This window comes from Schistocerca nitens, chromosome 9 (assembly GCF_023898315.1).
Source record: "Schistocerca nitens isolate TAMUIC-IGC-003100 chromosome 9, iqSchNite1.1, whole genome shotgun sequence".
Taxonomy (NCBI): domain Eukaryota; kingdom Metazoa; phylum Arthropoda; class Insecta; order Orthoptera; family Acrididae; genus Schistocerca; species Schistocerca nitens.
The window spans coordinates 422314338-422341916 of NC_064622.1; the positions used below are offsets into that span (position 1 = coordinate 422314338).

General features: G+C 43.1%; 1 long non-coding RNA gene across 1 annotated transcript in view; it reads left to right on the forward strand.

Moving 5' to 3' along the window:
- Window positions 1-5855: 5855 nt before the first annotated feature.
- The window catches only part of LOC126203139 (uncharacterized), a 693770-nt gene continuing 672046 nt past the window's right edge, over window positions 5856-27579 (forward strand). Inside the window, exon 1 of the long non-coding RNA XR_007540226.1 lies at window positions 5856-6271. This is a non-coding gene — a long non-coding RNA (uncharacterized LOC126203139). The remainder of the gene's footprint in view (window positions 6272-27579) is intronic.

The window sequence follows — 27579 nt, forward strand, 5'->3', positions numbered from 1 at the left end:
AAAGCTAGTTTTTCACGTATCTCAATGTTTACGACGTCACACCTCTTAAACTGTGTCATAAAATGAGGTAATATTTCAGATACATTCAGCTGGATATGTGGATCCTGTCTGCAAAAACGTATTATGAAGAGAGACAGGAATAAAGAAGTAACAAATTAAAATGCCATGCTTGATGCGTAAGTTTTACTGCATGAACGGCGAAAATATAGTAAGCAATAAGCTTTCTCCTTTCATCATTTTGTAGGGGTGTTAGCAAAGAATTGCTTCATAAAGGTTTGAAACTATGCGTAAAGTTTCTTGAATGTCACCAAGTGCTTTCTTTCTAAAACACGGGATGAATAAAATATCGGTATTCGCGCGTCATGTGGGCTACACTCCCCCCCCCCCCCCCAAATCCTTTGACAGGTAGGTGGTTCTCACCCCCACACAGCGGTTCTTTCTTTCCAGGTACCAAGTGATACGTGCACCAAGTTTGGTTGAAATCGGTCCAGTGTTTAAGGAGGGGATGTGAAACATACACACATACATTGATCAGCCATCGATATAAACATGTCCAGATGATAGTAGCGTCACCTGGCGAATAATGACTGCTAGTCAGGTACACGAACAGTGCATGTAGTATCGATGACCTTGCTGTCTTTGTGTAGAAGTGGGAAGGCGCGCGATCTATCTGAGTTTGACATGTCCCGAATGATCGGCACGAACATTTTGGAGCCTGCACAACTTTTCGAGTGTTCGAGGAGACGTGGCGAAACCAGGCTGAAGCCACGTCCAAACGTCGTAAGGTTGGGCGGTCACTTATTACAGATGTCAGACGTCGTAGGCTGCGCAGACCGGTAAAACATGACAGGCGGTGAATTGTGGCTGAATTGTCAGACTTTAATGCTGGGCAGAGTACAAGTGTGTATGAACACTCACAGCACCGATAATTCCTAAAAAAAATTGGCCTCCGCAGCCGACAACCCACGCATGTGCCAATTTTAAAACCACGAAGTCGGTAACGAAGATTCAGATGGGTACGAGACTATCGGTAGTGGACGTTGGTGCAGTGGCAGAGCATTGCATGGTCTGGTGAATCCCCACACTTCCTCAGCACGCCGACAGGAGGACGTGAATCCGTCGTCTTCCAGAGCAACAGCTCCTTCATATCTGTGACTGGAGGCCAGAGAGAGATGACGGCGGCTCCATTATGATCTGGGGAACTTTCACGTGGAGCTTTCCAGTGGAGCTCGTGCATGGCACCATGGCGGCCAAGCAATATTGTGCATTGGTCGCAGACCACGTTCACTCTTTAATAACGATCATGTTCCCCAAAGGCAGTGGCATTATTGGAGAAGACAGTGTGCTCCATGTCGCAAGGCCAGGAGTGTCTTCGAGTGGTTCGAGGTACACAGTGGCAAGTTCCAGTTGTTCTACTCGCCGCCACCTCGCCAGATCTGAAAAGATCGAATACATCTGGGATATGTTTGCACGTGGTGCCAGAGCTCATCGCCCTTCTCTCCTTATTTTGCGGTAATTAAGTGACTTGTGTTTGCACATGTGGTCAGCTCCCTCCAGCGGCCTACCAAGGCCCCATTGCTTCCATGCCACGACGCGTCGCCGTTGTTATCCGTGTCAGAGATGAACATACCTGCTACTGGGTAGATGATCATAATAATCTGTCTGATCAGCGCACATACGCACATTTTACAACATGTGTGGATTGTGTCCTATCTATTTCGTTTAATTAAGCAACAATGATTCTTTCGAGTCTAAATTCAGCGACTGCATCTACGAGGGAACAGCCTCCCTGCGCCGTTTTCAGCTATAAGCTTCAAGTGTACACGTTATGTAACTTTTGGGCAGGTTTTTTAATAAGTGACCACTTACTATTTGACAGTAAGCTCGGATATGCATTTTCCTACCATTACGCTGTTATTAACTCTCTCTCTCTCTCTCTCTCTCTCTCTCTCTCTCTCTCTCTCTTTCTCTCTGTGTGTGTGTGTGTGTGTGTGTGTGTGTGTCTGTGTGTGTTTGTGTGTTCGTGACTACTATTTCGTCAATCAGCCGTGGTCGGATTGCGTTTCCCGTTGAAAACAGGGCCCCATCCATAATACCGCATAGCTTAATACACTACTGGCCATTAAAATTGCTACACCACGAAGATGTGCTACAGACGCGAATTTAACCGACAGGAATAAGATACAGTGATATGCAAATGATTAACTTTTCAGAGCATTCACACAAGGTTGGCGCCGGTGGCAACACCTACAACGTGCTGACATGAGGAAAGTTTCCAACCGATTTCTCATACACAAACAACAGTTGACCGGCGTTTCCTGGTGAAACGTTGTTGTGATGCCTCGTGTAAGGAGAAGAAATGCGTACCATCACATTTCCGGCTTTTATAAAGGTCGGATTGTAGCCTATCACGATTGCGGTTTATCGTATCGCGACATTGCTGCGCGTTGGTAGAGATCCAGTGACTGTTAGCAGAATATGGAATCGGTGGATTCAGGAGGGTAATACGGAACGCCGTGCTCGATCCCAACGGCCTCGTATCACTAGCAGTCGAGATGACAGGCATCTTATCCGCATGGCTCTAACGGATCGTGCAGCCACGTCTCGATCCCTGAGTCAACAGATGGGGACGTTTGCAAGACAACAACCATCTGCACGAACAGTTCGACGACGTTTGCAGCAGCATGGACTATCAGCTCGGAGACCATGGCTGCGGTTACCCTTGACGCTGCATCACAGACAGGAGCGCCTGCGATGGTGTACTCAACGACGAACCTGGGTGCACGAATGGCAAAACGTCATTTTTTCGGATGAATCCAGGTTCTGTTTACAGCATCATGATGGTCGCATCCGTGTTTGGCGACATGGCGGTGAACGCACATTGGAAGCGTGTATTCGTCATCGCCATACTGGCGTATCACCCAGCGTGATGGTATGGGGTGCCATTGGTTACACGTGTCGGTCTCCTCTTGTTCGCATTGACGGCACTTTGAACAGTGGACGTTACATTTCAGATGTGTTACGACCCTTGGCTCTACCCTTCATTCGATCCCTGCGAAACCCTACATTTCAGCAGGATAATGCACGACCGCATGTTGCAGGTCCTGTACGGGCCTTTCTGGATAAAGAAAATGTTCGACTGCTGTCTGGCCAGCACATTCTCCAGATCTCTCACCAGCTGAAAACGTCTGGCCAATGGTAGCCGAGCAACTGGCTCGTCACAATACGCCAGTCTCTACTCTTGATGAACTGTGGTATCGTGTTGAAGCTGAATGCGCAGCTGTACCTTTACACGCCATCCAAGCTCTGTTTGACTCAATGCCCAGGCGTAACAAGGCTGTTAACGCGGCCAGAGGTGGTTGTTCTGGGTACTGATTTCTGAGGATCTATGCACCCAAATTGCGTGAAAATGTAATCACATGTCAGTTCTATTATAATGTATTTGTGCAATGAATACCCGTTTACCATCTGCATTTCTTCTTGGTGTAGCAATTTTAATGGCCAGTAGTGTAAGTGAGGGCTTTATATAATACGGCATACGTCGCTTAGAACCTTTCGCTCTAATCCTTCAGTTCAAATCTATTAAGTCCACTTAATTTTCAACAACCTGCTATGCTACCAATTTAAATGTACGTTGCTTTTCTGCTTCGAGCCTTCACTTGTCCACACTTCAGCCCAATACAACTCTGCGCAAACAAACGGTTTATGATTCCTCTTTCTCAATAAAATGCTATATTGGATACAATAATACTTTTCACTAAGAAAATTTTTCTTTCACATCCATCACTGCTCGCTTTTAGGCTTCCTTGATTAACTAATGTTATGCCGGGCTGCCTCAAAATATAGGTACAATTTGTAGCCCTAATAGAGGGTGACAATTATTAAATTATATGAAAAAATGTGAATTAGTTGTAAACAACGGCGTGCATACACTTTAGTCAACATGTAAACATCACTACACATATTCGGATTCAGGTTACAATATGTTCGATATGCCTGCCGTCACTGGCAATGATGTGGCGCAGACGAATAGCGAAATTCTGCATGACAAATTGAAGTGTTAGAACATCGCTGTCGATTACTTACTGAATGGCTGTTTTCAACTCACCAGTGGTTTTGGGGTTATTAGTGTACACCTTGTCCATAATATAGCCCCAGAAAGAGGAGTCGTATGTGTTCGGATCCGGAGAATATGGCGGCCAATCGAGGTCCATGCCAGTGGCCTCTGGGTATCTCAGATCCAGAATGAGGTCCCCAGACTGCTGCTCCAGGACATTAAACATTCACCTGCTTGGTTGAGTTCAAGCTCCGTTTTGCACGAACCCTATCTTGTCGAAATCAGGGGATGAAATCGTCTTCCAAAGCTATCACGTAACGTTCGGTAGTCACCGTGCCATGAAGGGATACCGCACCGACTATTCCGTGACTGGACATTACACATCACATAGTCACCCATTGAGAATGATCGCCAAATCCGGATTCTCAATCCCCCAAATGCGCCAATTCTGCTTATTGACGAACCCATCCTATATTTGGATGGACTTTGTCGCTAAGCCTAATCATACTAATTGCAATCATGTCCCGTGGCCAACCGTGCAGTTTGAACATCCTAACGCAAACCTTTCAGAAGTTATGACGGTTTTATTTGATATTGTTCAATAATTGTCACCCTGTACTTGTCTTACTGTGTTAAACTTTTAACATAAGGTTATACATCTTAATGTATAGTTCAGATTTTTAAATTCGGTCACTAACTTTATGAAATATTCAAATCAAAAGAGCCGGCCGCGGTGGCCGAGCAGTTATATGCACTTCAGTCCGGAACCGGGCGATTGTTACGATCGCAGGTTCGAATCCTGCCTCGGGCATGGATGTGTGTGATGTCCTTAGGTTAGTTAGTATCCTTTCTTTCAGGAGTGCTAGTTCTGCAAGTTTCGCAGGAGAGCTTCTGTAAAATTTGGAAGGTAGGAGACGAGATACTGGCAGAAGTAAAGCTGTGAGGACCGGGCATGAGTCGTGCTTCGGATGCTCAGATGGTAGAGCACTTGCCCGCGAAAGGCAAAGGTCCCGAGTTCGAGTCTCAGTCGGACACATAGTTTTAATCTGCCAGGAAGTTTCATATCAGCGCACACTCCGCTGCAGAGTGAAAATCTCATTCTAGGTTTAAGTAGTTCTAAGTTCTAGGAGACTGATGACCTCAGATGTTAAGTCCCACAGTGCTCAGAGCCATGTGAACCATTTTTTGAAATTAAAACTTTTGTTGCCTCCGGAAGCCTTTAGATAAGCAACCTGCAACTGACAGTGGGTGTCATGAACCGGGTTAGCCATTTAGTAATATAGATTCTTACTCCCTCATCCCACTACTGAACTTCGATTTTTTCGTAAAACGTATGGTCCGTAATACTCTCACTGTCGCCGTTCAGATGCCAGACGGCACAGCTCTGTCAACACACGCAATTTTGGCGCTGCCGCGTGAACGGAAACGATCGCTCGTGTCGGACCAGAGAAGGGAAATATTACTTCGGAGGCGCTGCAGTAATTTACCTACCGCGAGTAGTCGACTGAGACAAGGAAGTCGCTCGTGTAAAAGGATTTTATGCGCGCCAAATTTCCCTGCCTTCCTTCACCGTGCAGTTCAAATTCGCGGCGCGGTGGGAGCCGCGGAAGTAATCCAGTTCGGCTGCACAGGCATCAGTATCGCTAGGGGCGAGAGAAAAGCCGGCAAAGAGTGATCACTGACAGTGCGGCGATGGGTGGGGGGGAGGGGGGGTAGGGGGAGTGGTGGGAGGACGCCCGCGGCTGGCTGCTCGTCTGCTGCTGTGGCGTGTCCAGCCAGTCCACGCGACGCCGCCGGACGAGCTGGTTCCGTTCTGGCCAGCATAAAGTAGCACGCTGCCAACACTCAACACGCCGAGTCGCTCATCACACGCTGACAGCAGCTCCACAGCCGACAACCACTGACGCCACAACACCCTCCCGTAAATGGTGTCTACACGATTGCCATCGGCGACGACCGTCGATTAAAACTAGGTGATCTGTACGAATAGTGTTGATATAGTCGTGTAGGTCTTTCAGCGAGTGTGGAACTTCCCGACTGATCGGCATTCGGTGACAGGCCGTGTTGTACGGCGCCCAGTTACATGTGCCTCTACGTATCGAGAACGTCCGAAACTGCATCATTCAGCTGCGCGATAGCTGTGTGTTGCTTCCTGTGACTCCAAGTCGTTATACGGCTGTAACATCGGACGGCAATCCGGATGTCAACTGGCAGGTAAGACGGCAGTTCCTCGCTCTAGCTGATGCATGACTGTTGCTTCCTTAAGCTCTTCAATTTTCCAGTTTCAAATTATCTTGCTATTCATTTTACACCCATAACGGTCGTTAATTCGCCCGTGAATCCATACATGCAATAGAAATGTATGTATGTATGTATGTATGTATGTGTATGTGTTGGTTCCACAAAACCACTAGTCCCATTTTCAACCAAACTTGGTACACATATCGCTTACTGTCAGACAACAATCGCTGTTGGGGTAAGAACCATCTATCTATTACACCCAGGAGATATGACGTCATCAACAATGAGATGTGGGAAAAACTACCACATCATGCATTACCTTTAGATTTATTACTTCTCTGCTACTAAATACATTCGCACCATATTTCGCAGACGGTATCCACATATGCCGCTTACAAATATATCATTGTACGACACATACTTCAACAGATATGACGTCATAATTACTGAGATGTGTGAAAAAATATCGCATCATGCCTGAAGTTTCAATACATTTATTCTTTACCACTAAGACACTCCTACATTCGAGACAACTTAAGAAAAAGGAACTCACTGACACCTGGCAGCGGTTTTTGACTACTTTCAGCTACAAAGAGAAAACGGCTGTAGGCGAGAACAATAGCCGACTACAGAACTATTAAGAAGGTTGCCACAGAGACTGTACCCCTACATTCCTGCAATATGCATTTTAATTCGTACGACTGTTTCATAATTTCAAAGGTGTTTTCACGAATGCATGGAAATGAAAATTTTTCGATATTATACTAGAAACACAGTTCATTTTTTCGTTTTCGTTTCTGACAGAAAACTTTACGGGCTCCCAGGTTCAGTTGCCGACCGGGTTGGGGATTTTCTCCGACCGGGGACTGGGTATTTGTGTTGTCCTCATCATTTCATCCTCATCCTCATCATTCGTGACAGTGGATCGACCGGACTGTGTAAAAAATTGGACTGTGACAAAACTGAGACTTTGTATGGGCGCTGATGACCGCGCATTTGAGCGCCCCACAAATCAAACATCAACATCATCTGATAGAAAACCGGCAAAATTAATAGCCATACAACGCCCGGTTTGTCAGCCAGTGGCCAGCAGGAGTGTCCGAGCGGTTCTAGGCGCTACAGTTTGGAACCGCGCGACCACTACGGTCGCAGGTTCGAATCCTGCCTCGGGCATGGATGTCTGTGATGTCCTTAGGTTTAAGTAGTTCTAAGTTCTAGGGGACTGATGAACTCAGAAGTCCCATAGTGCTCAGACCCATTTGAACCATTTTTTTGTCAGCCAGTATTAACGTTTGAAAATACACATATAAATAATCTGAAGTATTGTTCCGTGGGTTGTGTTTAATAATGTTATGCACCTCTTCCTCGCTAATGACAACAGTACCGGCGGGGATAAGTTGTACAGCAAAGCTAAGACTGTCCAGAACAAACCCTCTACGAATGGAACCCCTGAATTTTCAAAGAATCAACAAAGACCTGAGCATAATACGGCAGCATAATTTTACAAGTTAAACAGGTCCTCCAGTAAAACTTTGCATTTTGCAGTTAATAAATGCCTTTTAATACCTGGTAACAGATTCAGTCTGTTGACATATTATTCACATGTTTTTCACGAAGCGTATTTTTTCGTCTTCAAGTGTTGATGAGGATACTAAAATCGCTTATCGGCGTACAAATTTGTTGACTACTAGCGACCTACCTCAGCTTCGCACGGGCTGTACTGTCTACGGAATGACGATTTGTCTGACTTAGCGGTAATAAATTGTACATACAAACGTTCCTCGTGAATCAGTCTGTGTATTAGTGAAAACTGCATCGACGTCCCGACAGTTGCTCCTGAGATTAGCCTTCACATATAGACAGAAAGAAACAGCTGGGAACTTTAATTTAGTAATATGTTTAAGTGGAGAAATTTTACTTGCAACAACTACTTTATTCACTCTTTCTTTTTATTTAGGGTAAACTCGGTTTCTAAATATTGCATTTTAAAGAGTATTCAGTCGTAAGTTTACCGTGGTAGAAGGAATAAGACTGCTGCAACGGTACTCAAACATGGCAGTGTGTGGAAGCGTGTAGCAGATTCTTCAGTGGCGGTTCTGTTACAGCATACATATTATGTGTTCCACACCATGATAAAGACTACTTGCAATAGTGACAGAAATACTGACTCATCTGTTAACAATATGGCATTTTCTACAACACTGAATATTTTCTCGCAGATGTATAGGAAAGTGAAAAATTTACATCTTTGTGTACATTTTTATCTAACATTTTTAAGAATTCTAGTAACAACTTCGGTATTGATTACATTCATTATTCATATTTATTTCTTCTCTATTACTATAATTATTTTTCTGTTTCTATAGTCTAACTATTTTTCAGAACTTCCGTTAGTTTGTTACAGTCGATAGTGTAAAATACTTTCTGGTGGCCAAGCGGTTAAAGGCGCTACAGTCTGGAACCGCGCGACCGCTACGGTCGCAGGTTCGAATCCTGCCTCGGGCATGGATGTGTGTGATGTCCTTAGGTTAGTTAGGTTTAAGTAGTTCTAAGTTCTAGGGGACTGATGACCTTAGAAGTTAAGTCCCATAGTGCTCAGAGCCATTTGAACCATTTTTTGTAAAATACTTTCCTGATTACTGTAAGAAATTTATAAAGTTGTGTATTGGCTCTGAAGCTCTCGTCTGTTGTAGCCCCACTATGAAGCCTTCGGATAGTTGTTCTTCTCAATAGCCGAATTGGTCCTCTTCTAAATTAACTGCAATGTTCTTCTTCGTGTGTGTGTGTTTGTGTGTGTGTGTGTGTGTGTGTGTGTGTGTGTGTGTGTCTGTGTGTGTGTGTTGGTTGGCTGATTGGCTGGTTCGAGGGAGGGGACCAAACAGCGAGATCATCGATCCCATCAGATGAGGGAAGGATGGGGAAGGAAGTCGGCCGTGCCCTTTAAAAAGAACCATCCCGGCACTGCCTGAAGCGATTCCTTAATGGATAGCTTGTACTGTGGAAGCAACAACATCATTCAGTGATGTGAAATGCTGCTTCATTTTTGTGTATGTGTGTGTCACATTTGCAGATTTAACATGCAAACTGGAATTTGAGTACGTGCATCAGTGATTGCTTTCTGAAATTTGGCAGAAGCTGTTAGTTCCCCATTTAAAACCAGTAAGCCTTTCAGGTTGGTCATGTATTGCGGCGATAGCTACCTCATAGCCTTCAGAACTAACGGATAATCGAGCGTACCTATGATTTGTAAGCTGTTTCTTTCAGTCTACTATTCCGGTGATTAGCAACTTCATCACTGGTACAGTAATTTTGACTGGTTATTTCACTTCTTCACTCTGCCTGTGATTCGTATTCCTGGGTACTACATAACAATATAAACACGTGTTTTCCTATTGAGTTACATGTTTCGGTGTTTAGGTCACGTACTAAGCCATCATTTTCTGCCTACATTTCGTGCTTGTTCGCGGTAGGCGTCGATGGAGGCTGCGGAGATATGTGTTTAAATTCTCGGTCGTTAACCGCTACATAAACTGATTCCACTTAGAATGTATGACTGCTGATTGCAGAGAGAAATACCTTACTGTTTATTCACAGCTAGGCAATGGCATAGCGTCATGACGTACTCCCACTCTGCAGAAAGTCCCTAAGAAGTTTTGATTCTGTATAAAATCACTAAACGAAAAAAATCATCTGTTTATTCGCTCAATGATCGTAATGGCGCCAAAACGAGAGTTGATAGAAGGCCACAATATTGATTTCGCTCTCCCGAAATTCGTTCACTGCGCAATATAAGGTTCCTCGTTTCAGTCGTAGTTGAAATGAAGCAATGGTAGACAATGAGATAAATGATCAAAGAACAGAAAATAAAAATTTAAAAAAATCGTTGAACCGCCGAAATGCAAGTAAACCTGATGATACACCTGTGCTGTTTTATACAGATCGTTCGAAGGAACTGCTCCCTTTCCAACAACATTTTCAAGAAAGGACGTCGAACAGTAGCATGTAGATATAAACCTACAATGTCGTCATCAGTACTTTGAGGAACACATTTTTCGGAGAGTGGACAATCTACACCAAGTGGGCCATATACGTCGCCACCTAGGTTGACGCTCTGGTCCTTGATTTCTGGTAATCATTCAATACAGTTCTACACTGTTGCTCAGTGAACAAAATTTGAGCTTACAGAATATCGTGTCAACTTTGTAAGTGGATTTCCAGACAGATACAGTCCACAAATCGCCATTCTTAATGGGATGAAATCGTCGGAAGTAAAAGTAACTTCGGGAGTTCCCAAAGGGGAGTGTTATACAAGCAGTTCATGTATCTCAAAGGGTACGCAACAACTTTAATGTGTAACGGTATCAGAACTAATTAAGATATTAACACTACTTTTAGCTTTGTGACACACCACCTCACAAAGTTTTTGTGCCACTCAGTCAGTTTCAGTACGTGCGCCTCTGGAACGCTCAACATCCAGTCTGTATTCAAGCTCCATCTACACTCGACACAACATATCCGTATCAGCTGTGGAAACCGCAGAAACGATTCGGTTATTTACATCACTGATATGGTTGGCAGGCGTTCGGTAGACTCTGTCCTTAACATACTCCCGTAGAGAGAATCCACCGGTGTAATGTGAGACGACATATGAGGTCATGGAGTTGGACTATCGCTGCCAATCCAGCGACTTGGAAACACTTGGTCTAGAACATCTCGCAGTCTGAGCCCAATCTTGTTGGCAAACAACTGTCTCGGCGATCAACGAGTTGTGCTAATGCAAACAGTTCAAGCACATCAAGGCAACTGTTAGAGTTAACTGTATTTTTGTCAGAAAAAAAGTGGTTCCAGTATGCGATCAACCATCAAACAACATCATATATTCACTTTTGGGCTGTCCCGTACGTCTTCCGTCACAGTATCTGGAATGGTTGCGCCCCAGATGTGAACACTGTATTTGTTTACCTTCCCACACACGTGTATTCTTGCTTCGTCATAAAATGGTAGGTCGTTTCTAAGATTTCCATCCTCCTCTAAATAGCGAAGTACGTCCACAGCGAACTGCACACGTTTCGGCTTGACGTGTGGTTTCAATGCGCGCAACAGTTGCAGTCGGTATGAATACATCTGTAAACGATTCCGAAGGACCTAGTGTACGGTCGCCCTAAGAATTCGCAGCTTCTGCGATGCCCTCGGAACAGCATCTTGAGGTGAAGGTTTAAAACTCAACCGTATTCTTTCTGTGTCGGCTTCACTTGCTCTAGGTCGTCCAGTACGTTGCTTCACTTCAGCGTTTCCTGTTCGCATAAATTGCCCGTACGACCGGTAAATCGACGTCCGCGAGGCTGGTTCCTTTCTACGCTGTGTTTGGAAGTTCCTTTGAACCTGCGAGTTCGAATTGTTCTGAATAAACCATTCCACACATAGTGCCTTTTCTTGAACCGTTGTCATTATGCTTCACTCACGACAATCAAGGACACAGACAAAAACACTTTATCAATTTATCTGATACATATGCCAAATATGAAGTGAATATCTCAGTTACTTTGGGTACTATAACACTACAACTTTTGTATGTTGGTGATAACGTAAGGTGGTGAGGCTGTTCGCTGATGATTCTGTTGTGTGTAGGAAAGTCGCAACGCAAGGAAATGCCTGAAGATGTGCTAAGAATAGAAGGTTAGTGGAGGTATTGGCAGTTAACCCTCACGGGAAATAAATGTAAATCATTGCACATGAATCGGTGGAAGGACTTAATACTATTTGATTAAACTATTAGTGGTGAATCATCACAAAGAATAACAACTGCAAAATATCTGCAGTTGCAATCTGGAGCACCAAAACTGGAAGGGCTACCTAAAACTAGCAACAGAAAAAGCATAAAGTACGCTAAGACAGTTCGTGAAGCCCTAGGAAATTTAATTTATCCGCGAAAGAAGAGGCATGGTACACACTAATTCGACCGATTCTTGAGTATAGCTTGTCAGTCTCAGATGCCTCATACATAGTAGTAATAGAGGAGATAATGAAGATCCAAAACAAAACAAAAAAGAACGGCTCGCTTAGTCACATTTTCCTCTAGTAAAGGCGAGAGCAATCCAGAGATTAATTATCTTTAAAGTCCAGTATTACTTCCATTTTCTGTCACAGAAAATTTTACAGTTACAAATCTGTATTCATACGTTCGAGGGAGAGTAAGGTAATACATTAGTTAGTACAACATATATCTCACCATATATTTTATAACATGACCAAAACACCAAAATCAAATAAGCTTAAAAATGGACTTACAGCCTGTCCATTTTCCCAAGCACCATTCGTTAATGGAGCAGAAAAGAGGTGAACTGCAGTGTTACCAAATGTACCAGTTTTGAAGTTATGTCTGGAAACGCACCGTTTGGATGTGAAATAATTTTGAAGGTCGAATCACCTTCAAACCTCCTTCCTCAGGATACGCGCACTCTGGAGAACTGTGTGCTCCACAGGAGCCATGGCATGGGCAGTGTTTCGACTACTCGTCATCGGGTTTTTTCAATGTGTCGTAGCCAGTTTCCATCAGAGTGATGGGCGTCCGTGGAGCACAGAAATCAACCCTCGTAACTGCGTAGGTACGAGTTTCTCGCAGCCATTGTAATCGGAAGAAAATTGCGTACGATTGAGGACTCAGCGCCTGATGGTACTCTCTTCGCACTTTGTGCTCATGCCGTGAAATAGGAGACATGAAATCGATCCGATCTTGTGACTTATTTTATATGCAAACGATACGTTTCCCGACATGCGTTCCCTATTCGGACATTATCCACAAAAACCTTATACAACCCGTAAAAGTTTCTAAGATGATTTGTAAATCACTCAGTGTATATAATGCCGCCAAGAAGATCGAAAATGAGGTTTGGTGTTCGTTTGATTTAGTAATCAGTATTATTTGTTTTTCTGAGTCCTTCCACTGTCCTAATTCTCATATTTTTGAATTTATATGGCTTCTCTAAACGTATTAGAGCAACAATAACTTGACCGGAACCTAACTAGTCCCCGATGTCTCCTCTGGAAGATAGGACACATTTCATTTACCCATTTTGCTTCGGTGACAATCGTTCCACGAAACTTTACGTAGTATTATTAGATTTGTCTTGTTCATTGTGCAGACAGATTTACACCGCGCCTAATCATCATTTCAAAGCCGTAGACTGTGACTAATTACACAGGTAGATGGAGGACATATCGAAATGCAGAGGTAATCTTTCTCTCTGTCTCTCTCTCTCTCTCTCTCTCTCTCTCTCTCTGTCTCTGTGTGTGTGTGTGTGTGTGTGTGCGCGTTCTCCTTCTTCTTTAGAGTAGGGTATCAAGTAAGTATCGAGATTGTGTTTTCTGTAGACTGCAGAATAATATTTTCTTTACTGTGATGTTTCCAGATGTACACTCCTGGAAATTGAAATAAGAACACCGTGAATTCATTGTCCCAGGAAGGGGAAACTTCATTGACACATTCCTGGGGTCAGATACATCACATGATCACACTGACAGAACCACAGGCACATAGGCACAGGCAACAGAGCATGCACAATGTCGGCACTAGTACAGTGTATATCCACCTTTCGCAGCAATGCAGGCTGCTATTCTCCCATGGAGACGATCGTAGAGATGCTGGATGTAGTCCTGTGGAACGGCTTGCCATGCCATTTCCACCTGGCGCCTCAGTTGGACCAGCGTTCGTGCTGGACGTGCAGACCGCGTGAGACGACGCTTCATCCAGTCCAAAACATGCTCAATGGGGGACAGATCCGGAGATCTTGCTGGCCAGGGTAGTTGACTTACACCTTCTAGAGCACGTTGGGTGGCACGGGATACATGCGGACGTGCATTGTCCTGTTGGAACAGCAAGTTCCCTTGCCGGTCTAGGAATGGTAGAACGATGGGTTCGATGACGGTTTGGATGTACCGTGCACTATTCAGTGTCCCCTCGACGATCACCAGTGGTGTACGGCCTGTGTAGGAGATCGCTCCCCACACCATGATGCCTCGGTCGTATGCAGTCCTGATTGTGGCGCTCACCTGCACGGCGCCAAACACGCATACGACCATCATTGGCACCAAGGCAGAAGCGACTCTCATCGCTGAAGACGACACGTCTCCATTCGTCCCTCCATTCACGCCTGTCGCGACACCACTGGAGGCGGGCTGCACGATGTTGGGGCGTGAGCGGAAGACGGCCTAACGGTGTGCGGGACCGTAGCCCAGCTTCATGGAGACGGTTGCGAATGGTCCTCGCCGATACCCCAGGAGCAACAGTGTCCCTAATTTGCTGGCAAGTGGCGGTGCGGTCCCCTACGGCACTGCGTAGGATCCTACGGTCTTGGCGTGCATCCGTGCGTCGCTGCGGTCCGGTCCCAGGTCGACGGGCACGTGCACCTTCCGCCGACCACTGGCGACAACATCGATGTACTGTGGAGACCTCACGCCCCACGTGTTGAGCAATTCGGCGGTACGTCCACCCGGCTTCCCGCATGCCCACTATACGCCCTCGCTCAAAGTCCGTCAGCTGCACATACGGTTCACGTCCACGCTGTCGCGGCATGCTACCAGTGTTAAAGACTGCGATGGAGCTCCGTATGCCACGGCAAACTGGCTGACACTGACGGCGGCGGTGCACAAATGCTGCGCAGCTAGCGCCATTCGACGGCCAACACCGCGGTTCCTGGTGTGTCCGCTGTACCGTGCGTGTGATCATTGCTTGTAAAGCCCTCTCGCAGTGTCCGGAGCAAGTATGGTGGGTCTGACACACCAGTGTCAATGTGTTCTTTTTTCCATTTCCAGGAGTGTAGAAGGATTGAAACGTTATGGACGTGTGCTCAGATGTTTAGGATCGGTACTCTGTTCCATTCCTTCTTTAGATTAAAGAACGAAGAAGATACTTTCTCCCACCTCCAAAATTTGGAACTAGCCTAACCTGGATGGAACAGCCTGCGTTACCTAGTCTGCTAACCCACGATGGTGTGGAAGCGCTCCACCTGCAACTAATTAATTTGAGATTCGCCAATATTGCCCATTGCTGCTAATCACAAGACTTTGCGCCAGTGTTCCATCCAAAGCCCCAAATTCTCCTCCGTGTTCCAAGGAGTGATATCGTCGCTGGTGTTCATTCCTTCGGATATAATTATACGACTCTGACAGATGATACGTACATAAGCATCCTGTCTGATCACCTGCATCCATTAATGTCCATTGTGCATTCCGACGAACCTGGGCAATTCCATCAGGGCAATGCGACACTCCACACGTCCAGAATTGCTACAGAGTGGTTCCAGGAGCACTCTTCTGAGTTTAAACACTTCCGCTGGGTGCCAAACTTCCCAGACATGAACATTATTGAGCATATCTGGGATGCCTTGCAACGTGCTGTTCATAAGAGATGTCCTACGGATTTGTGAACAGCGCTCCAGGACTCATGGTGTCCATTTCCTCCAGCACTACTTCAGACATTAGTCGAGTCCATGCCACGTCGTATTGCGGCACTTCTGCGTGCTCGCGGGGCCCTACATGATATTAGGAAGGTGTACCAGTTTCTTTGGCTCTTCAGTGTAATATTCTCTATCTGATCAAAAGTATACTGACACCCCTATGTAATGAGGAATTGACCACCAGCTGAAATGAGAAACGAACCAGGCAGTATAAAAGTAGGCGGGGGAATTGTGTGTCTGTAGAAAAGTAATAACAGCAGAGTGGGTCGATCAGGAGAGGTCATTGACTCCTAACGCGGAATAGTCATTGAATGTCATGTGAGTAACAAATTCATCAGGGATATTTCAACACTTATAAAGCTGCCCAAGTCGACTGTTAAAGTAACTTAAGCGAAAAACGAGAAGGAACAAGTACAACGAAACAAAGACCAGGCAGACCTCATACACTGACCAACAGCGACCGTCGAGCTTTGCGGACGGTAATTGTAAAAATCGGATGAAATCAACTGAAGAAATCACTCGTGAGTTCCAAACGGCTATCAGCAGACTGCTAGCACAAGGACTGTGCGTAGGGGACTAAAACGAATGGGGTACAGCAGCTCCTCATGAGCCGCACATTTCTGTATCCATTGACGAAGTGACTTAAAGGCGGTAGGACGTGAAACGGGCCGACTTGGAGCAGGAGAGGCACCACAGGACATTTTAATTTACACTGTCTATACTTTTACAAATAAATTCATAAAACTTTTTTAGCATGACCAGGAAGGATTCAGGATTCATACACATAGCAGAGGAAGTTCAAAAACATAACAAAACAAATTTTTTTTATATGTGAAATTTCATCATTTTTTCATTTGGTATTGGCTGCATTTGTTGCTGTAGGTACACTTTTCTTCATAAGTAAGAGAGATTCTTCGATGAATTTTGCACAGCATACAAACCATACTTACAGGTGTATGAAAATCTAGAATTTACCAAATCTGTTAAAAACTGTGGTAAAAATTGAGATAATTAACTATAAAATTCGAGTTTTCTCTAAACACGAAGTTTAAAAAGTAACACCCCATTCATTTTTCCATAGAATTTTTCCATAGATTAAATAAATTCTAGAGTTTCATACACCTGGAAGTATGGTTTGTACGCTGTGCAAAATGCATCGAAGAATCTCTCTTACTTATGACGAAAAGTGTACCTATAGCAACAAATGCAGCCAACAGTATGTGAAAAAAATCATGAAATTTCACATTTAAAAAATATTATTTTTTCGTGTTTTTGAATTTCCACTGCTATGAGTGTGAATCATCCTTCCTGGTCATGCTGACAAAGTTTTATGTATTTAAATATGAAAGTTTTTTTTTTTTTTTTTTTTTTTTGTCATCAGTCTACTGACTGGTTTGATGCGGCCCGCCACGAATTCCTTTCCTGTGCTAACCTCTTCATTTCAGAGTAGCACTTGCAACCTACGTCCTCAGTTATTTGCTTGACGTATTCCAATCTCTGTCTTCCTCTACAGTTTTTGCCCTCTACAGCTCCCTCTAGTACCATGGAAGTCATTCCCTCATGTCTTAGCAGATGTCCTATCATCCTGTCCCTTCTCCTTATCAGTGTTTTCCACATATTCCTTTCCTCTCCGACTCTGCGTGAAAGTATAGACAGTGCAAATTAAAATGTCCTGTAGTGCCTCTCCTTCTCGAAGTCGGCCCGTTTGACGTCCTACCCCCTTAAAGAGCGGCGTGAGTGGACAGTGAATGACTGAAAACTGTCATATTCAAGTGACTAAGCACGCTGTACGCTGTGGCAATTCGGTGGAAGGATTGGTGTTTGGAAAAAAAAAAAAAAAGCCTGGAAAGTGTTATGTCCCATCACGTGTCGTGTAAAGAGTGAAGTACGAAGGAGGTGATGTTACAATAGGGGGGCGGGGGGTAGCTGTTTTTCATGTGTAGTGTATGGTCTCCTTCTTGTACTTAAAAAGTCCCTAAATGTAGAAGAATATCAAAACAGTTACAGCAATGTGTACTGCATGCAGTAGAGGGAAATTTTGGAGACGAGACGATGACTGATTGTGTCAGCATGACAATGAACCCAACTTTTCATAAAACCAAATCTGTAAGGCAATATTCCTGATATGGTCTGGTTTGCCCAGAAGCCCAACCTGACCCCAACGGAACACCTTTGGGATGAGTTAGAATGTCGATTTCAATGCAGACCCCAGCGTTTCTGGTTTCGTCTCTTGAGGGAGAATGGGCCGCCATTCCTTCACAGAAATTCAGGCATATAACTGAAAGTGTCACTAGGGCCGTCGAAAGAGCGAAAAGCGGACACACCCCATATTAATGTCCACTGATTGGTGTTCGGATAACTTTGATCAAATAGTGTCTAGGACAGCACTGCAGGATTTCTCCATTGCCTCCAGCGCTCACAACTTGAATAGGAACTGACTTTGGCTTTTTCACCACTGGCTCGACCGTCACCGCACAAGAGTGCACATGCGACCTTGGATACGGGAGCAGGCGGTCTTCCATTATCCCCGGCTTGAAAGAAGCCAGTCACGGAAACGAATGGAATGCTGTGTGGATAATTTGTGCCTTCGTTACACTTTTTTTAAAGTGAAGATTTGGTTTAGTTCCGAAGTAATTTAACATGCTGTAGACACCTTTTTCAGAAGCGACAGCACCGTTATTCCAAGGACAAACGGAAAGTGCACAGCACGATGCTGCCATTGTGAAACATGATGTTCTTAACTGAACCGATTTTACTCCCGTGTGTTAGGACTAATCCTTGAAACTGAAATGTGAATTGTTTCTAAGGTCTGATAACGACATGATTGTTTGAGTACATACACCAAATAGCTGCTAACAATAATTAATCTTTATGTACGACAGACTGAAGACTGTTTCGGCTTAATCGCCATTTTCAAGTACCTGCAATTACAATTTTGGTGAGAATTTCATTCGTATTGAAGTAGCTGTCTTGTACTCACGTGTAGATTGATGTGACGTCCATATTGCGTCGTTAGTGGACTGTTTTGTAACTGTTACTGCTTTATTAAGATCGTAAATACGTCAAGATATTGAAATTGAATGTTAGTTACAACGTGACAGCAGCTTGACAGTTCCACTCTCATGACGCTATTTGTTTACAAAGTCGTGCAAATGAACAGCGATATTATTTTATTAACTAAAATTTGTTACGCTTATCTTTGGTTGTTGAATATGTTACTTCCGATTTATCCATTTTCGTGTTCTAAAAGTTCACTAAAGTTTTTAAGGTAGTACTTGTGTCTGAATTCCGTATGTACATTTGATATTTTTTGCGGGTATTTTCTCGTGTAGATATAAATTTCTAATGTTCATTGCAAAACCTTTTCGTATTCTGTGCAAAATCTGTAGTGCGTTTTGAATAGTATCAGCAGTGTGATAACATACAGCATCACACACGACAACCCACACACGAATATGAATCTGATTTTCAGTTTTACCCATGTTTAGAAAATTTCACAAATATAGAATTACGAGTAACGAAACAAATCTCCTTAAAAAACGGTCTGAAATACAACATAGCCCCAACACTTTAGAAAAATTCTGTAAAGCATCTGATACCCACTGCTAAAGTTGCAATAGATGTAGCTAAGCTCTCATACAGAAAATAATATGAAATTACAGTTAATGTAACAAACATTATAGACAAGGAATTAAACAAACAGAATACGTACAAATACTAGCCCAAGACGGAACAGAAAATTCTGAATAACATAAACCATAAACTGCTATTAAATGATGCTATAGCATTATAAGCCGATGAAGGGAATAGTATGGTCATACTTAACAAAAACGACTATAGAGATTAAGACATGTCATTTTTTGTTTCTAAAGTAATATTTGTGTTAATCTCCGCATCACTATTCGCGCTTTTCTACGACTGAAAAATCGGGATACTGAGCAATAAGCCAATAAGTCCCATAGACTCATATTTATCTTCAGGAGCGTCACACGCTCTGCCGGGGATTTCTGTCAGATGTCGTATTGATTAGCTGTTAATTACTACGGAAGCGAACTGAAAAGTAATGTCTCCGAATTTTTTCTGAGAAAACTATTATAGCTTTTTTAAAAAATAAAACAAACTTTATTAACATTCTATATCTTTATTCTTCATGTCTACATGTTTATTTCTCAACATAGTCATCACGGCGACGAACGCGTTTCTCACAGCGAGAAACTACTTTGTTGATTTTGTCACGGTAGAATGTTTTACTTTGTTGACGGAGTCACAGCTTCACCTCTACTTGCATCCTTTCATCACAATCAAAGTGAAATCTTCGAAGATGTTCTTTAAGTTTGTAACCAGATAAAAATCGAATGGGGTCAACACGGGACTGTATAAGGAGGATGATCGCTGACAGTGAACCCAAGGCGTCGGATTGTTGCAGAAGTCACAGCGTTCGTGACTGGTCTCGCATTGCCATGTTGAAGGAGAGAGTGCTCAATCTGGGGACGAACTATCGGAATTCGAATATCTATTACAGCACTCTGTTTCTCAAGCACTGACATACTGTAGTTATATTACATGTTACAATCTGGAGATGTCTAGCGAGAGAGAGGACCGCAAATATGTAGACATGAACAATAAAGGTGCAGACTATTAATAAATTTTATTTAAAAAGTGTTTTGACATAAACATTCCGAGGCATTATTTTACACCACGCTCTCGTAGATTATCTTTTGCCTTTGTTTCCACAAACACTTTATTGTGCCACACTGGAAAGAAAGACAGTGTTGTAACAGAATTAATCTGTCTCTTCTCTCTCTCTCTCTCTCTCTCTCTCTGTGTGTGTGTGTGTGTGTGTGTGTGTGTGTGTGTTATGTGTGTGTGTGTGTGTGTGTTTATGTGCATGCCTCCGTGTACAGATATCTTTTAAAGTTAAATCTTACTTTACCCTGGTTGATAAAATCGCCAAAATCGTTTATTAGGCATGGTTGTATTACAAATGATACGTCTTTTCCTTCGTCCAATCGTCCAAGTTTGATCTGAGTTACCCTACCAGTTATAGGTGGACCTAGTGTTTATTGTGTACTTCGAAGCATGGTGCAACTTGTAATTTCTCATAATAACAAACAATCCTTTTGGAAGAACATCTGCAACTGAGCATTATAGCAGAGGTCGACAATACCGCTTCAGTTGTAAATTTCTTTATTTTCACACGACCGGTTTCGCACTGTTATAAGACCATCTTCAGGTGACGTAGCTGTACTGTGGTCCCCGAGAGCCGAGTGTATCAGGTGCGGTGTGCTGCCTATGAGCTCATAGGCAGCACACCACGCCTTGGCACACGCGGCGCTCAGGGATACTTCACACCTGAAACAGACAAGAAAATTAATTTCCTAGGTATCACAATAAAAAACAAAAACTACCAGCGTCAGTTCTCAACTAATAGAAAACCAACAACCAGTACACTAACACACAACAGATCTAATCACCCACAGAACATGAACAAGCCGGGCTTAGATTATTTCGACACAGGCTGAACAGAATTCGAATGGATAAAGGTAACTGCAGACAAGAATTGAACATTATCAGATTGCCACAGAAAATGGTTATAAACCAAATACAGCAGACATACTGAGCCATAAAATGAAAACACAACTGACACAAAATACACACAACAGTACTACAGCATGACACACCAGTGATGATCACACAGAAGGGAACAGAAATTACTCGATATTAGGATGCCACAAACAACAGGGACACGTGGCATTCACTGACATTTGACAAAAAAAACAGATGTTCCGATAAAATATTTTAAAATTGAATTAAAACAATCTTGGCCGCAATAAAATATTTATTGGCAATGGTAACTGGTTTCGGTCAAAATGTGACCATCTTCAGATCATATTTCATCATGATCAACTGCAGCTGACGTTCCGTTCACTGCCACCACTTTCCCTCATGTGAAGATGGTCACATTTTGACTAAAACCCGTTACCATTGCCAATAAATGTTTTACTGCGGTCAAAACTATTTTAATTCAATTTTAAAACCTTACGAGATTTTACCAACGCCCGTAGGCTATTTGCAAACAAAAGATAACACGTTTAGAAAGCAAATAATAATCACGTGCAAGTCATTACAGGTCAATTATAGCAATGGCAAGTGTTAAAAATCTGTTACTGTTTTACAGAGTACATATTTTATAGGTTATATTCCAACAGAAATTCAATATACATGTTGCTCTAACATTCCCTTGTTGTAGATGACATAATGTATCACCTGTGGGCGATTTCTGTTAGCAAAATTTAAAATACAAATTTAATACAAACAGAGTTAAATCTGATACAAACATATTCCTAATCAACATAAAATCTCTATGTACGTATTTCAGAGACAATAGAAAACACTGAAGATGAAACAACTGTGTTGAAACATGTTTGAGCGTTAAACAAAACAAAACTTATGTTCTTACAAGAAGGCAGACCCTCTTTAATTCATTAATATTTATTTATATTTGCCATCTGATGGGCAGAGCTACATAGATTATCGTTTACTATAAGTATTCTCTTTTTTTAAAACTAACACCTACGTTACTTATAGACGCTGCCTCAACTGCTTACTACAGTTACTCTCGTCACCAGATGGCCTGTTCTGCAACACAGTTGTTCCATGACTGGTTCAAATGAGTAAAACACAAAACAGACAAACAGCGGTAAATAATGAATTCAAAAGGCCTGAGTGATCATTTACCCATAAGACAGTGTCTGATCTTAAATGTTAAATGGTTTATTTTTGTTTTCTTCTTCTTTCTTTTTCTCCAGGATCTCTTCTTTCTATAAATGTGTACCTCTTATTGTTCTGTCCGTATTTTCCGTGTTTTCTTTCTTTCTTCTACTACAAATTTCGTGTTCATAATTTTGTTTCTGAATTTGTCTCTTTCCCTACAGAGTTTTGCTTGTGTTAGGTCTTCTTCTATTTATTGAAGCCAGTTGGTTTTTTAACTGAGGTGATTACTACATCGAAAATCCTCTTTATGAGTCTGTTGTTATGCATTCTGTGTATGTATCCATAGAATGTTAGTTGATATGTATTTTGGCTCAGAGACGTTAGCACAAATATCACGATTTGCCAGATAATATGCACAAAACAAATCATAGCATAGACTTCCGGCCAAATTCGTGGAAGACGTGACGTGGCATATCAGTCACTACTTTTACAAATAACGTTAAAGACTGTAAGCTACTCTTTTGAGAATTCTACTCTAACTTTTAATGACAAAAGATGCCCTTTGAAAGCTGCGCATGGTTCCTAAGACGTAGAAGATAATCCGCCTAACTTTCACTTGCGGCTTAACGTCAGGCAGTCGGATCTCCGTCGCCCTTAAAAGCATTCTGAGGAAACAGCCGCATCACCAGCTGTAATTAAAGCCACTCACTAGGCAGCCGGGTCCCCAATGACTCTTGCGCTGTCGAGAGAAATTAAGCTTACTGTGTCGTGCAGCGTGGCGAGGTTTTGAAATGTAGTCGACAGTTCTAGGAAAGCCTCAGGTCTTTCTGGTTAGAAATTTCTTTCAGTCGAATAACCGTGGTTATTAAGGGCTGGAATCCCACAGAGCGAAGGAAATTCTACATCTCGCCCTCGTTTTATTAATAAATAATAGTATCGGTCCAGCTTCGTCAAGAAGCCGAACCCGCTGTCGTTATGACAAGAAGTCGAATAAATCTTCTGTTTCATAAACGCAGTCGTTGTGTCGCTCGTTGTCATACAGTTCAAATCGTTCTTCAGTCCTGCTGTGTGTTTCATGCACTGCACTTATTGTAATACGAGGGGACTTCATAAAATAAGCAACACATTGTTATGGTGAGCCAAGTGACTTTCATTGGAAGCTACACTAAAGTGCCTCAAATACATGACACTGTTTTTTAACATAGTTACCAAGTCTCTGCAAACAACGATTGGAAAGTTTTACCCATTGTCCATTTCCTCGACGACAGAAATCCTCTGCTTGGAAACGGAGTCATGAACCGCTATGAGAACGTCCTTATCGTTCGGAAATCTCTCTCTGTTCTTTAAACTTCCTGAGAAAATGGAAATCACATGGCGCAAGATCTAGATTTCCCGATCAGCATGTCTGTGTGGCATTAGTTAAGTTGTTGGCACCATTCAGCTCTGGCCGGCTGCGACATCGCATTACGTCCACATACGGCCAGAATTTCAGAATTGATCTGCGCGCAATTTAGACGTTTTGCTCACAATAAACGTACTGACCAGCGACTTCAGCTTTGTAGTACGTTTCCATTGAATCACACACCGTGTTGCACCTGCAGCAGAACTGCAACTGCCGGAAACCCCGTAGCATGTTCTCTTCCGACAATGTGCTACTGTTGTTGTGCAACGGTCTTAGCGTGGGACCACATGTGTAAGTTACTTTCTGAAATCCCCATGTAGTTCGACTGCAATTATACAAGGGTTATTCGGAAAGTAAGGAACGATCGGTAGCGAAATGGAAAATACAGTGCAAAGCTTTGCATGTGTCTAGTACGCCCGTCGATCGCATCATGTCGCTTTTTTCAGTTCTGAGCTGACAGTGAGAATGGCTAGAAATTAGCGTCTCCCGCCAAGTATGAGGGCCTGGCGCCTGAAGCTATGCAATCCACATACCATAACTGTCATGCGGTTCGCTCTACACGACAATTCTCGACCGCAGTCTGTAGGGGCAATGAAGATGCTCCTGCAGCGTTTTCGATGGGAAGTGTGTGATCACCCACAACGTAGCCCGTAATTGGCCACCCCTGAGGTTCAACTTCGCTCAAATGAACCACTGGCTATGAAGACAATATTTTGACGCAGACAAGGAGCTGCAGTCCAGAGTAGAAAATTGTCGAAAAGCACTGGCGGCTGTCTTCTATAACCAGGGAATTGAAAAGTTGGTACAATGCTACGACAGGTGGCTAAGTCTGAGCGGCAACTGTGTAGAGAAGTAGCTGGAAGGTGTAGCTAACCGTTGCAAATAAAACAGTTTTGATTTTCACTGTGGTTTCCATTTCGCGCTCTATCGTTCTTTACTTTTCGAATGGCCCTCCTATAAGTTAAAGTGTAGTGTGTATGTGTATTAGGAGTAATTACTTAAAAGTCGGAAGATTCGGTTTGCTAAAAGCTGTGTGTATCTTGTTGGAAGGTGCTTCATTTTCGATTGGACCTAATGTTTCAATTACCTAATGCCTCAGATACTAACAAGGGAAACTCGCCATCGCATCCCACTCAGATTTAGTGATAAGATAGCCCAGTGGATATCCCGTCAAAAACTGAACAAAGATCAAGCATGAGAACAGGAAGTACTGAACTGTGAAAAGAAAGCAAAATAGGTACAGTGAACGGTCGAAGGACAGGAAGTGCAACAAAGAGCTGGCTGAAAGCGCAACGGGGTTGTGGGTAAGTTGCCATGGTGTTGGACTGACGAGGGGACGCACCGTGTTCATTACTCCCTCGTGCGGTATACTTTCCACGACATTTTGAACTGTCCGTCCAGTCATTGATATGATTGTTCTCTTTCTGTAGTCTTGACAGTTGTCATACTATACATTACTTATAGAATATGACTAATATGATAAGAATACGTTACCGTCGCAAGTAAATGTGATGAATTGTGAGAGCAGGGGAGATACCACGTAGATGTCTCACAGAAATGAAATCAACAAATAAAAGGGTGTGAACGATGTTACAATAAAGTATTTCAGGAGTCAAGACTTCCAAAACGGAACGCAACTTCAAAAACGATAAAAACATATTTTTTGATAGAGCACAGACAAACTGTGCGATTGTGAAACTGTTCTTTTCGTTTGTTGCAGATTCTGTGACAAAGACTATACTTTCATCATTTCCTTGAGATTGATGACATTCACATTCATATGGTCACCTACATCTGTCAGGGAGGCATATCTAACTCACTTACCAGTCGTACAAATTAGGTGCGTCGATAAGAGATTCCTATCATGTGACACACGTATTGTCATTAATGCCTTGTATGATACACCAGAGGTGCTTTCCGGTGGAGGATTGTGTTGACTTCTCGTCTTATCATCAAACGTTTGCGGTTCCCATTCTTTTCGGCTGCTAATAGAGTAATTGTGGAGAATCAGTTGTCATTATAGGACCGTACCTTACACCTCGCTGTAGTAAACAGACGTTACAGCACGACACAGACGCAAATGTGAAAAAAGCGAACAGCGGAACAAAAAAATTGGAACGAGAGAGGTTTGAACAAGGATCGCAGGTATAGCAGTCCAACGCCGTAACCAGTTATTCACGAAGCCATTTCTTTTTCCAACTGCTCTATTTCTCACTTCTTGTTCTTGGACCGTTCGCTGTTTCTATTTTTCATTTTTTTCACAGTGCAGCACACCGTCTTCCTGTTTTCAGGCCCTTTTACCACGAAATCTGAAGGGGGTGCGATTGGAGTTTCCCTCATAAGCACACGTGAGTACCAGTTTTTGCCTTAAACGTAGAGATGAGCCGGTGCTTCAATCGCTCCACAAACTAAAGACGGCGGTTCTCACTGAACCATCTGGTTTTCGGTTACACCAGTTCTTTTCGTCTCCAGTTTAAACTGATTGTTAAAACCGCTCAAAATAACCGTTCTGAAATAATCGATTTACCGTGATTATCGCTATTACTTCCAGCAATAAATGTAGACTTCGAACCAAGATTGAAAAACTATAACGTGGGTGAAGGTGTAGGAGATCACGATCGATATGGAATTGAGACTGCGGCAAAAATCGTCTCACTGTCTCCAGCAAAGATTGCGAAGGTGAAATAGACGGGCGTGGCAACAGCGAGAGGTGAAGGTCACAAGCCGATAACCCGCGTCGTCCTAGTTGGCATCAGTTTTTCACCCTGAAGCAACAATGAAATTAAGGGTTCAGTTGGTATTCGTAGTTTATAGTACGTCAATAAAGTATAGGTATATCAATCAAGTTTACCTTCTGTTCCAAGGGACATTGTGAATGTTTTCTTGTTGCACTCCTACAATTTTTAATCTATTAAAGCAAATGGAGCATTGTACTTCATCTGTCTCTGCCGAACTTCGTCATACACCACCGAACTAGGGATGAAACCATTCTGCAATACAACTGATGTCCGAGGACAACAGCGAGAAACTAGTATTTTATACCAGATGGCGGGAGGGGAGGAGGGGGAGGGGGAGGGGGGGCAAGTCTTATACACATTGCACGTGACGCGTACCGTCTAATACGTTATGCAGCGGCAACACGTACATTGTTGTGTATGAAATGCTTATTTCTTGTGTTTATTGCTCGTTTCTAACTGTAGGCGTTGTTACGAAAATTGTGCTGATCGCTTTTGCAGCGTCTATAATAACTCAATACTTCAAAGCAATGGAAATTTTACGGAAAATCAGTAACAGCCTTGCCCCGTTGGTAGCGCCGGTTCCGTCTGAGCAACGAAGATGAGCAACGTTGGGCCCGGCTATAAGCTGTATGGGTGACTGTCCGTGGAAAACCGGGTGCCGTTGGTTTTAAGGACGTGCAGGTCGCCGAAGTGGCGTCCAATTGAAAGGCGTGCACTAGGGCGTGGTGCAACAATACATTTTTTACGAAAAAAACATTACTCGTTTTCAAAAACAGTTTTACTCGTATTTAAAATCAAAATTGAGCGCTGCTGTTATTACATATTGTTATGCTGTTTTTTACGCGTGGTTTAGTAAGAATTTTAAAAACCTGTTACAACTGGGACCAAACAGATACCGAAAAGTACCGGTAATTCAGAACTAAGTCGATTTGCACTAGGAGTTTCGAACGCATACTGTGTTGTAACATCACG